The 13660-nt window shown below is 41.6% G+C and overlaps 1 protein-coding gene and 1 long non-coding RNA gene across 3 annotated transcripts in view; one reads left to right on the top strand and one right to left on the bottom strand.

The window, feature by feature from the left end:
* The window catches only part of NELL1 (neural EGFL like 1), a 1051740-nt gene that overhangs the window by 547954 nt on the left and 490126 nt on the right, over positions 1-13660 (top strand). The window lies entirely within an intron of this gene.
* Positions 4253-8910, bottom strand: LOC133241108 (uncharacterized). Its single transcript, XR_009734520.1, has 3 exons — positions 8700-8910; positions 5872-6957; positions 4253-4487 (listed from the first exon to the last, which is right to left on the bottom strand). It is a non-coding gene; the product is annotated as an uncharacterized LOC133241108 (long non-coding RNA).

Genomic DNA, 13660 nt, shown 5'->3' with positions numbered 1-13660 from the left:
GCTGGTGGCCTTGGTGGCAGGTTGGATAAAGGAGATTAAAGGGAAGAAAATGATTGAAAAATTCTAGTGTTTGGACTTTGTGACAGTAGAAAGATGGCATTTCCATGAATGGAAATGGCAGTGTTGGAAAAAATGAGTCATTCTGGATTCGAACAGTATGGGTCACATTTGTCATAACAACATAATATTTATTGAGTCATGTTTGGTCAGCAGGATTTATTAAAGCAAAATGGTGTTGGATGATACTAAATCAGGAGTCAGGAGTGGCCAGTGAAAACTCACAGATGATGATGACAATGACTACAAGTTCTTCCACTGCTTGTAGTCCTATCATCACGTTGTCATCATCTTAGTGCCCATTTTCTTTAGTGCAGGTAATTGTGCACCAGGGCAATTTAATCGTGCAACTGGGCAATTTAACCACAAGCTGAAGTGAAGCCATCTTCTTCACCAGTCAATATCCAATTATATCTCCAACTCTCCTTTATGGACAAAAATGTCCATTGCTCACCAGTAAAGAGGTAAAGACAAGAAGGCAAGCTGACTGGGACTATCTTTAGATATATAATTCTACCTGCAATTAACACAGACCAATTAACACCTTGGACAGTAACTTGATTGGTATGTCCTACTTTTAGAAAGATGAGTGAGACATATAGAGGAAAGGAAACAAATCTCCTCCCTTCTTATAAAGTGTATTCACCTTATTCACTTTGTTGATAGAAATATCAAACTGGATTATATGTGAGAGTTAGGTATTTGAGGTAGAGATGTGACTCATACCTGCTACAGGTATGAGGACAGGGATATAAGAAAGTGTACAGAGAAAAGTGTGTATGGCCAGGGACATAGAGGAGAACCCCATACGAAGGCCATTGGTTGTGAAGGGACACAGTGGTAAATGTGGCAGTAAAATTAAGCAATTATAAAATGGAAATAAAAGAATGAAAGTGTTGGTGGTTGGCAGTATTTCTGGAAGATCCTCCAGAGTCTTGCGGGGGGATGGAGGGGGCGGAGAAGATAACGGAAAATTCCATTATATTTGAAAAGAAGAAAGTCATTGGCAATCTTCCAAAGAACAAAATCACTGCCATCTCCAGTAACAGGATTTAAAAAGAGACATTTTGATAGAAAGTTGGACAGTGATGGTAATATGGAGGCTTTTGGCAGTCAAGTGGTTAGAAAGAATGGTAGAGAAAAGGGACAGCCAGTTCAAGTGAAAGATAGTGAGAGAAGGAAGCATATTGTAGGACATCCTTTATGTGTGAAATCTAAAAAGAAATGATACAAATGAACTTACTTACAAAACAAAAAGAGGCTCACAGATTTAGAGACTGAACTTGTGGTTGCTGGGGGTGGGGAGTGGGGACAGATGGGGGGAATGGAGTTAAGGAGTTTAGGATGGATATGTACTCTCTACTATATTTAAAATGTATAACCATCAAGGACCTACTGAATTGCACATGGAACTCTGATCAAGGTTATGTGGCAGCCTGGATGGGAGCAGATTTGGGGGGAAAATGGGTGTATGTATACATATGGCTGAGTCCCTTCACTGTTCATTGGAAACTCTTACAACATTGTTAATCGACTGTACCCCTGTGCAAAATAAAATGCTTAAAAAGTAAAGTGGAAATGATTTTCAAATAATGAAGACAAAGAAAGATACTTGTCTGCCTCAAGTTGACTTTTAGGATGAACAACATTTGCAGGTTATATGCGAGGAGGAGGTTGAAGATGCTCAAGAGGCAGGCATCATTGTGGGCAGGCAGAGTACAGACAAAGGAGCTGGCTTCGTGGGAGAGCTTGGAAGCTGATGGTACAACTGGAAGGAGTTAGAAGCCAGAGCCAGACAGAGGGGTCTAGTATGAAAGCCATGCTTGTGGAGATCAGTGCCTGGCTGTGCACTAAAACCATCTTTTCTTTCAGTACACTTTCTGCAGCGTACATTCCATCCTCTCTATCACAGACCAGAAAAAGCAGTTCTACTTTATATAAATAGAAATGGGAGGTTCCCCCCCCCCCACCCCCCGCCGCCGCCGCCGGAGGGACGTTTGAAATATAGTATTCACTTTATTGCTCAGTCACATTTGTCAGCATTTTGTTTTGCGAAGGTGTTTTGCTGTGTGAGGTTGGAGGGAGCCTGATGGTGTGGTTAAAGCAACTAAATCTGAAACTGGAAGCTCTGCATGAGTGGCATTTAATTCTTATTCCCTCTGTGCTCTTGGGGAAACCTCATAATTGCTCTCTCAGTCTCCCCATCTGTAAAACTGGTATAAAACCAGCCTTCTCCTCCCTAGGGCATTAAGAGGCTTACTAAGTTAATGTCTTGTAAATCACCAAAATGATTCTAAATGCAAAGTGCTATCATTACCCACCTACCAGATATGATGGCACTCAGAATGATATATTTATTACCTCGTGTTCATTTCTATGGTGATAGCCTGTGCATTTGTAAAGAGATTCTGCTTCTCTGCGAGAGCAAAAGCAGAGGCATATCGTCTATTACCCAGAAACACATCATCAGGAGAGCTAAAAGTGAGTATACAGTTTGTTTTGACCTAAATGTTGTTTTGGGTAGAGAGCCTGTTGTGAAATTTTCTCTTGAAAACAAAAATCTGCCCTCTACCTTGTTGTAAAAATATTAAAAATGAGATGTGAATGCTTCTTGGGACATGCTGAGTTTAGGATGTCACCATAGGAAATTTGAAATTCAACCACGAATAGGCAGGGTTAATCTCAATGAATGCTCAGCACTGTCAAAATCACATTCAAACAACAAAGTCTAAAATGTTATGTACTGTCATTAGGTAGGTATGATGGTCTCTGAAAGCATGGCCAATGGAAGGGTCCTTCTTCTTGGCAATACATCAGTGCAAGGAGGTCTCTTTGTGTGGTCTTAGGTCAGGGCTCTTCAATTGCTATGTATCATATTCTAGGTAGTACTTGACTCTGTTTCAGTTGACTAATGATAATATGGTCAATCACTGTCCTCACTGGATTAATTCTGTAAAAATAATAGAAGTCATAAATACTGAGGGTTTGTGCTTCTAAAGGAGTTTTAGTGAATTATCTCCTTTAGGTGGTATGAGGATGTTGTTTTTTAGTTGCTGAGTTATGTCTGACTCTTTTGTGACCCCATGAACTGTAGCCTGCCCAGCTCTTCTGTCCATGAGATTTTCCCGGCAAAATCCCTGGGAGAGGGTAGCCATTTCCTTCTCCAGGGGATCAACCCAACCCAGGATCGAACCTGTGTCTACTGCATTGGCAGGCAGGTCGTTACCACTGAACACCCTGGGAAACCCAGGGTGGGGATATCACTTACTGAATCTGAAAAGAACTAGCCCATCCTACCTCCACCCTTTAGAATACTGTCTTAAGATAGGGGACAGGACCTTCTTTCAGTTCAGTTGCTCAGTCATGTCTGACTCTTTGTGATCCCATGAACCGCAGCACGCCGGGCCTCCCTGTCCATCACCAACTCCCGGAATTTACCCAAACTCATGTCCATTGAGATGGTGATGCCATCCAACCATCTCATCCTCTGTCATCCTCTTCTCCTCCTGCCCCCAATCCCTCCCAGCATCAGGGTCTTTTCCAATGAGTCAACTCTTCGCATGAGGTGGCCAAAGTATTGGAGTTTCAGCTTCAACATTAGTCCTTCCAGACCTTCTTTAGGAAGTAATAGATCGGTTTCATACATTTTCTCAGCTGCTATTTTCCAAATGTGCCCTCATGACCAATGAGGGCTGACCTGGTACTATCAATTCAGTCCCCATCTGGATTTAGGGCCTTTGCTCTCCTCTGCCTAAAATGTACTTCCCTCTGACATCTTCCTGGTTCACTCCTTCACTTACTTCAGGCCTCTATCCAAAATCTTTATCTCTATAAAGTTCCTTGGGCTACTTTCAGAAATTTCGGTCCCTGTTGATATTTCCTTTTCCCCTTCTCCATTATCCTTTTCCTCCCCAGTGTGTATCACTATCCACCACACTATACATTTCACTCAGTTACCTTTATGGTCTGGTTCTCCCACTAGAATATAAGCTCCATTAGGGTTAGGATTTTTGTCAGTTTATCTCAGTGCTGTATACTGGCAGCTAAGAAAGTGTCTGGCTTATAGGAGGTACTTGATAAATATTTGATAATTTGAAGTGAGCAATAACTGTCACCATTGAGTAGTCTATGTGCTGTGGTAGATACTAAAGATGTATTCAGTTGTAAGTAGTAACAAAAAGTCCAGCTCAAAGTAGACTAAGCCATAAGAGGGATTTATTGATTCATACTCATATAACGCCAGGGTCAAGCAATTTGGGGGGCTGGTTTGACACAGCAACACAGGGATGCCATCAAAGACCTGGTTCCTTTCCTTTTCTTGGCCTTCTCTCTGCTCTGACTTCTCTGATTTCAACTTCTTGGTCACCGTCCTGGGATCTCATTATGTCATCATGATTCCAAGGTGGGTGCATAGCACACTTTCTTTACATCTAAGGACACAGAGAGAGGGTTGTCTCCAAGAAACGCCCTCAGAAGTGCTAGGAAGCCTCTTTTCCAGAAGCCCCCAGCTCACATATCCGCTCTTGCACTGAACGCTGGCCAGCGATATGGTGATTAGCTTAGCTTTAGTCACAGGCTCGTCTCAAGAGCCTAGGTTGGACTTGGTGTTCCCCAAAACTCCTTGTGTGTGTGTGTGAGATATGGTACCTCAATGAAAATCAGGATATTGTTGAGAGTCAAGCAAATGGATAAAGAGAGAAAACAAAGCCTTTGGAAAAAGACAAAACCACTTATTTCACAAAGTCTAGGCCTTTTGGAGGAATTAAGTATGGAATTGGACTCGTGCTATATGGCATGAAGTGGGAACATGGACGTAAGGGTTTAATGAGACCACGTGTCTAAAATACTTGGAACTTTTAGACACATTGGGTTAAATACTTGATGTTCAAGTTGCTTTTTATTGTTATTTCAATACACAGAAGTATTAGGAAGAGTATTAGGATAGTTGTTTCTTTTGACCACCATCAGCTTTGGACCGGGATTTAGCCATAGTGCTGAAAGTCTACAGTTAATTAACCCTAAGGTTAACCCCAGCTCCTAAAGCTGTCATATGGTAAAATGTATCCAATTATTTATTTCCTGTTTAGGTTATTTTTTATAAAACAGAGAAAGGAGAATTTAAATTGTTTAGATTAATATTTATAGTAAATTGCCAGCTCTTTAGTGAAACTGTTCCTCTATAATTCTGTAAGTATTGATTTGGAGACTTTTAGGTTCAAAGGGAGATTAGTGATCATAGAGCTATCCTCCTTATTATAAGAATGAAAAACTGAGGCCTAGAGAAGTTAACTTATTCTAAGGTTACACAGGTGACCTAGATCTTGACTGAATAAGTTTTTTTTTTTTCCAGATTATGCATTGGAATTTTCTGTTATTGACATTGGAGAAAATACATGAATAGCTATATATTTTTTTTTATAGACCTTGCAAAGTAGTTACCTACATCCCAAGAGAGAAGGAAACAGTGCTTTGGAAGATTTAGTTTTCACAGATGAAAAATGGTCAATTTGATTGTTTTGAGAAATTGGAGACTAAATTTTATTCCATCTTGCGCCCACACACACTTCCATTGCAGGCGCACATAATGCATTTACAGAGAAAAATCTTGCTTGATTAAACTAACTGATCTTGAAAATCCAATTTGAGATCTCAAAGCTCAGAAGGTACAAAAATCTCACTAGAAAAATTTTAATCCTTGACACTCAGTTAATTGTGCCTTCAGGACACAGTCTGGAGCTACCTCTGCCCTCCCTCTCAAAGTGTAGGTTTTCTCTCTGCATTGAGAGCTGGAGGGTTTCTTTTGGACACACATACCATTGCGTTGGCTTTCCCTGGTGGTGTTTTATCCTTGTGTTTCATTGTGTGACCTTGGGTGAGCCAGTTAACCTCTTTGTGCCTCAGATAATAAAAACCAGCCCCTCCCTACTGCATAGAGATGTGGTGGAGATAAATTCTGCTTCAGTGCATTTTGAATAAGAAATCTGTGAAGATAAATGGATAGTAGTGTTTGAACCTCATAAATCCAAGTAGAAATGATAAGGGAGGTGATAAAAGAAGCAGAACGGTAGCTTAGAGCAGAGGGCAAATTCACAGCCTCTAGCAATGAAGAAGCCAGTGGTGTCCACACCATTTCGTGTTTCCTTCTCTCTTCTTTTTGTTTCTGTATCTCTCCAGTCACTTTTTAATATAGCCATGTCTCAAAGGTTAAATATTCTGAAACCAGATTCCAGTCCTGTTTCTCATTTCCGTCCTTTCAAATGCTGCCAGCTGAGACTATCTGCTGGTCAGCAGAAGATGTCATATTAGGATGAGTCTTTCCACTCCTCTCAATAAAAATGGATTGAGTGGTGATGGACTGTAGATGGTAGACAGTGGTTTGTCTCAACAGCCGTTCAACCCCACAAAATGCCTTCCTCTTTTATGTTGGCTGGTTTGCTAGGATCTACATTTCCCAAATTCCCTTATTGTCAGGGTCCCAAGCATGACCAAGTACGATTGAGGGTTGCTCAAACAGATGAATTCTTGGAGGCTTTGATCAGGAACTAAATTGCTGGTTTAAATCGTGGCAGAGGCAGTGGTGTCAGCTTCCAGCTTTTCCTGAAGCCTTTCCAATTTGACACCTTCCTCATCCTGGCAGAGCTGAAGTCGTTCTGGAATGGTGGCAGCTCTCTTATTCTATAGCCTCCTCATTGCAGCAGAGGCAGCATCCTCCTTGGAGTTACAATTCTGGAGTGTGCTTTGAGGAATTGTTTTTGGAAGTTCAGCCCGGAGTCTGTTTCATCAGCCTTTCCCTTGCATCGTGTCTTTCCCACCTGGAATTGGATACAGTGAAGGAGCTCGGATGCTGCAGACCCTGGAACCAGCATATCATCTGCTCTTGGACTGCCTGCCTCTGAATCACTTTAAATGAGAGAGAAATAAGCTTCAGTATTTAAACCTCCAAAATCAAGTCACTGGTTTTTGTTGTTGAAGACTAATCCTAACTGATACGTAGGCCCCATGGCAAAGGAACATAGTACTGTGTAAATAAAACCGTCTCCAGCATCTGAGTCAACTGTGGTTCCTTCTGGGTCCTGAGTTATATGTAAGTAAAATGAGGTTGAGATATAGACCAATGAACACATATTTTCAAAAGGGCACCTTGAGTGGGATGCAGGCTGAACTGGAGGGTCTGGGTAAGGATGTATAGAATGGCTTGTGGGCATGTGTTTCCACATCAGACTCCCTCTTTATGCCCTTACCAGCTGTCTTCTTGAGTCTGTATTTGGCCATTAAGGCCCAGAGTTGAAGATTACTTTGCCCCAGCTCACTGGAGCTTGAGGACAGTTTTGAATAAACATTGTATAGCAGGGCAAAATTTTTATTATCTTAAGAGCTGGCCAGAGAATTCCTCTTAGAGAAGGATTTTTGCTTAGAAAAAGATTTCAATAAACTGAATAAGTGGAATTGAGGGAAAAGAAGGAATAGAGTAGTAGACCATGGAAGTAAAGCAACATTTGGAGTTGATGGAAAATGAGAAAGGAGACTGGAGGGGAGATAATAGCCAGTGATATGATGGGGTGTTGGGACATGATGCGGGATGAATAGCAGAAAATCCACACTGGTAGCATGGCCAGAGGACTTGTAAGACCAAGGGGATCTCATGTTGATTGTGTTAAGTTTTTCACAGGAATCTACTTTCCTCCTCTTAAAAGGCAAATAAATATATATGATTTTACAAACATATATTCTAAGCGCTTTTCCTTTTCCATTCTTTCCTTCTTTTAAGGACTAAAGGAGGAGCTGAATTTAACATCTTATTTCATAAGAAACAAAAATGACACACCTCAGACAGTAAAACTATCCATAGGCTTAGTGAATTCATTCAAATTTTGTGCCTCAATCCCACTCTGTTGGGATTTACATAATCTAGCATAAATTTTGAACTTCCCGCAGATGTATAGAGGTGTGTAGACCAGACAAGGTGGACCCTGGGGTTGAGGAGTCCCAAGCTACAGTTAAGTGATGCTTCTTTCCAAAGAATTCTCTTGTTTCTAGACAGGTTGGTTGCTATACAGTTGCAAGGAGACAGAAATAGCCATCACTATTTCAACATAAAGCAGAAGGTGAATGTTGGAAAGATAAAAAATTATGATGCTTTGTGACCAGGTGAAAGTCTGTGTCTAAACCAGTATAAGGACAGAGAGCAGGGAGCTGGACCATGGGGTCACCAGTAGCAGAACCTGAAAAAAAGGAAGGTAAATAAGAAATATACTCAGAAAAGCAGGAAAGGGGAAAGCATCGTGTCTCGATTGAAAGGAAGAAAGTGCATCACATCTCAGAATGGTATCTAAGCACAAGTGAGAATGGGAGGGATGGTGAGAGCTGGGAAGCATTACTGGGACACTGAGTTTAAGAAATAGGGATGTCTATAAGGAAGATAGAGCAGTATAGTTGTTTTTTATGATCCAACTTTTCAATTTTAGTAATTAGCAGCACATGGGCAAGTTTATTTAAACTCTTTCCCCCACCTCAACTGGATTAAATGAAAAATGCTAGGTATATTATTTCTTCTGTAAATATTTAAGGCTATGTCCCTAAGAGATAAAGTTTTCTGATACAAAGGTCTTCTAAACTTAATTTCTTAAAGTGTTCTCTCTCACGGTTTCATGGGTTCATTGGGTTCAGCTGGGCAGGTTTTTAATCCAGGCATCTGAAGATTGATCTGGTCTGGGTTTGCAAGGGGGCTCACTCATGACTGTCCGCTGGAAACTCAGGTGGGACTGTTGATTCTACTTCCTTTAAATGGTTTCTCCATGTGGCTTTCCCTAGGATGGCCTCTAGGTTCCAAGAAGGAATGTCCCAAGAGCAAAAGTTCCAAGACACCTGGGTAGAAGCTGTAAGACTTCCTATGACCTAGTCTCAGATCTTAAGGTCATTGTTTCCATCACATTCCACTGAAGAAGGGAGTCACTGGGGCCATAGGAATCTCAGGTGGGTCATGTCATGGGCCAAGGGAATGATGCTAGGGAAGATAAAGGGAACATTTTGGGATAAGTTCCTGCTAAATGGAAATTAGAATTAAACTACTGTTTTTCTTAGGCTTCCTATGTGGAGCAGTGGGAAAGAATCCCCCTGCCATCGCAGAAGATGCAGGAGACATGGTTTCAATAACTGGGTCAGGAAGATCACCTGGAGAAGAGAATGGCAGCCCTTTCCAGTATTCTTGCCTAGAAAATTCCATGGACAGAGGAGCCTGGCGGGCTACAGTCCATGGGGTCATAAAAGAGTTGGGCCTGGCTGAGCATACACACACACTGTTTTTCTTGCATATTTGGTCTAAGGAGAGTTGCATTTGATTGAATCATTTGAGATATGTGAAATATGAAATCATGTTCACATCCCTGCATCTATTTTTGTGTTGCAGAGTACAATGGAGAAAGTAAGACCTTACCAAATAACACGAGGAAAGCTTTAGGTTTTTAGATTTGTCAAATTTATCTATGTGTTTATCAAGGTAGAAAGATAGAATGAATGCAGTTTATTGGTTGGCAATAACATCCTCTCTCTGTGGTTTTCCTTCCTACTGTGTCACTGGGGCCTTATTCCCACAGGGAGGTTCCTAGGTACAAGGAGGAGTGGCCATTTCACCCCAGAAATCTGCTTTAAGTGTGGCTGGTTCAGGACTATGACAGAAAGTGAGGGTAGCGGTCACAGCAGGCAGAAGGCCCACATGTCCATTTCAAGACCTAAACTTGATCCAAAGATGGAGAGTCACTGAAGAATTGGCCTGAACAGGATTCTAAATACGAAGAGAGGATTCACTATTAGAATATGCTGTGACTGGAGAGCAAGGCAGAGAAAGGATGACAAACCTCAAATTCTGGAGGTGAAGTAGAGGTTCCCTTGACAATGTGAGTGTGCATGCTTAGTCATGTCTGACTCTTTTGCGAACCCATGGACTGTAGCCCACCTGGCTTCTCTGTCCATGGAATTCTCCAGGCAAGAAAAACTGGAGTGGGTTGCTGTTTCCTACAGGGGATCTTCTTGACCCAGGGATTGAACTTGCATCTGCTGCATCTCCTGCATAGCAGGCAGATTCTTTTACCACTCGGCCATTAAGGCAGATTCCCGTAAAATGCTGGTCTGTAATGCTCTTCATCTAGGCTCTGGAATTAGGCAGGCCTGGTAGGAATGCCCACTCCATAGATTACTGGCATGTCCCTTTGGCCAAATCATTTTAATTTGTTTACTCAGCCACAGAACTTAAAGAATAACAATGCCTACCATACAGGGTTTTTAGGATGATTTAAACGAGTACATATAAAATACTTGGAAAAAAAGCAAGTACATTGTAAGTTCTATTGTAGTTCTGTGTTTCATCGCCACCACCACCACCACCACCATCATCATTTCTTATGTGCCAGGCACAGAAGACAGTGCTTAATTTGGAATACCAAGTTTCATTGTCATGAATTCTATGAATTGACACAATTCTACGAATAGGTAGCATCCCATTTTTAAAAAGAAAAAAACTTAGATAAATTAAATAATTTGTTTGGTAGTAAGTGTTGGAATTCAGTTTTAAATCTCGACAAGCTTCATCTAGAGGCCCAGTGCTTAATTTCAGAATGTGGTCAGGTATCCAGCACTCACTAATCGCTCCGTGCATAGTTACTACTATCATACTTTTTTTTTTTTTTTAGTACTATCATCATTTGAAGTGGCATTGGTGTGGGGTGGGGGGAAAGAGTTAATCCAAACAATTAAGATACAAAGATGGGGGCTGGTACTACTTAATACTAACCAGATGTCAGAGACAGAACAGAAATTTCAATATTAATGTTTGGATACACAGATTGGTGGGGCTGCTGTCATCTCTTAATGTCCATTATGTCAGGGACGCAAATCAAGAGCCAGTGCACTTGGCCTTGATGAGGTGTTTCTCATTGGGTTGAGTAGGACAGGAGCAGTAAAGAGAGGGCTGTGGGGGCTCTTCTTTGGCCTTGGTGGTGGACATTGCCCTCTACGCTGTGCTCCCTGGGGCCCACGCCAGGATCAGGGTGGTGGACCAGGTGGACCAGCAGTCAGATGTAAGTCAGTTCTTATTTTACAACATTGACTTTCGAGGGGCAAAGACTTTGCTTTCATAGCATGAGGTCTCAACCTCTGTTTGTTCTCTCCTTTTTATTTCCCTTCCTCACCTTTATCTCCAGAGTTTAGCCTGAGGCCTAAAGCAAAGTATCAGTGAGTTCACAGAAAGTATTTGACAGACTGAATGCCCTCATACTGAACTTGCTTCTGCTTCTCTTGGGCTGTGTAGGCTATTCCATTGCCTTTTGGTTTCATTCTACTCATTTGCAAAATAATGGGGATAACAATGCTTCTCATTAAAGGTGGTAAGGATTAAATTATATATATATACACACACATCAAGGAGAGGTGAGAAAGCTTTCTTAAGTGAACAATGCAGAGAAATAGAGGAAACCAACAGAATGGGCAAGACTAGAGATGTCTTTGGGAAAATCTGAGATACCAAGGGAACATTTCAGGCAAAGATGGGCACAATAAAGATCAGAAACAGCAAGGCATAAAAGAACCAGAAGAGATTAAGAAGAGGTGGCAATTATACACAGGACTGTACAAAAAAGGTCTTAGTGACCAGGATAATCATGATGGTGTGGTCACTCACCTACAGCTAGACATCCTGGAGTGTAAAGTCAAGTGGGCCTTAGGAAGCATTACTACGAACAAAGCTAGTGGAGGTGATGGAATTCCAGTTGAGCTATTTCAGACCCTAAAAGATGATGCTGTGATGCTGCACTCAGTATGCCAGCAGTGGCTATGGAACTGGAAAAGGTCCATTTCATTCCAATCCCAAAGAACGGCAATGCCAAAGAGTGTTCAAACTACAGCACAGTTGTGCTCATTTCACATGAGAGCGAGGTAGGCTTCAACCTTCAATCCTTTGAGCTAGGCATCAACAGTATGCGAACTGAGAACTTCCAGATGTACAAGCTGGATTTAGAAAAGGCAGAGGAACCAGTGATCAAATTGCCAATATCCATCGGATCATAGAAAAAGCAAGTACATTCCAGAAAAACATTTTCTTCTCCTTCATTGACTATGCTAAATCCTTTGACTGTGTGGATCACAACAAACTGTAGAAAATTCTTGAGATGGAAATACCAGACCACCTTACCTGCTTCCTAAGAAACTTATATGCAGGTCAAGAAGCAACAGTTAGAACCAAATGTAGAACAATGAACTGGTTTAAAATTAGGAAAGAAATATGTCAAGGCTGTATATTGTTACCCAGCTTATTTAAATTCTGTGTAGAGTACGTCATACAAAAATGCCAGGCTGGGTGAAGCACAAGCTGAAATGAAGATTGCTGGGAGAAATATCAACCTCAGATATGCAGATGACACTACTCTAATGGGAAAAAGTGAAGAGGAACTAAAGAGCCTCTTGATGAAGATGAAAGAAGAGAGTGAAAAAGCTGGCTTAAAAACTCAGCATTCAAAAAAACAAGATCATGGCATCCAGTCCCATTACTTCATGGCAAGAAATGGGGAAAAAAATGGGATCAGTAGCAGATTTTATTTTCCTGGACTCCAAAATCACTGCAGACATGACTGCAACCATGAAATTAAATGATGCTTGCTCCTTGGAAGAAAAGCTATGACAAACCTAGACAGTATATTAAAAAACAGAGACATCACTTTGCTCACAAAGTTCCATCTAGTCAAAGCTATGGTTTTTCCAGTAGTCATGTACGGATGTGAGAGATGGACCATAAAGAAGGCTGAGCTCTGAAAAATTGATGCTTTTGAACTGTTTCTGGAGAAGACTCTTGAGAGTCCCTTGGACAACAAGGAGATCAAACCAGTCAGTCCTAAAGAAAATCAACCCTGAATTTTCACTGGAAGGACTGATGGTGAGTCTTTAATCCTTTGGCCTCCTAATGCAAAGAGCTGACTCATTGAAAAAGACCCTGATGCTGGGAAAGATTGAGGGTGGGAGGAGAAGGGTGCTACAGAGGATGAGATGATTGGATGGCATCACCAACTGAAAGGTAATGAGTTTGCTCAAACTCAGGGAGATAGTGAAGACCATGTAAGCCTGGTGTGCTACAGTCCATGGGGTCACAAAGAGCCAGACATGACTTAGTGACTGAACAATGACAAATTACTTACTGTGTGTTTCCTTTCCTGCTCTAGCAATTAGGGTGTGCCAGAAAACAAACAAACATACAAAAAACAGGACAATTCATGCCCAGAGCTTGATTGATTGGGTTACTTAACAGAGGCCTGTGTGGGGTTGTTATTGTTGTTTAGTCACTAAATCATGTGGAGCTCAGCTGGTGGGATTAAGGATCTACACAATCAAGGTGACACACTCTTTGATGGCATCAGGGGAAGACTTTGCCATCCTTAGGTCTGGGGGATGAGGGGAGGAAACAGTGATGCCAGAGGCAAGAGACGGCCAGAATTGTGGGGCTGGCGCTGTTCTTACGAAAACATAAAAAACAAAACAAACTAGGAAGAACCACCCCAACCTGTCTGCCCCTGCCCTCCCACTGGAAGGCTACCAACAGAGAACATCCAAGGTGACATAGCTC

Source organism: Bos javanicus, chromosome 29, assembly GCF_032452875.1.
Source record: "Bos javanicus breed banteng chromosome 29, ARS-OSU_banteng_1.0, whole genome shotgun sequence".
Lineage (NCBI taxonomy): Eukaryota > Metazoa > Chordata > Mammalia > Artiodactyla > Bovidae > Bos > Bos javanicus.
The sequence above is the reverse complement of the archived record's forward strand: the minus strand, read 5'-3'. Positions and strand labels throughout refer to the sequence as shown.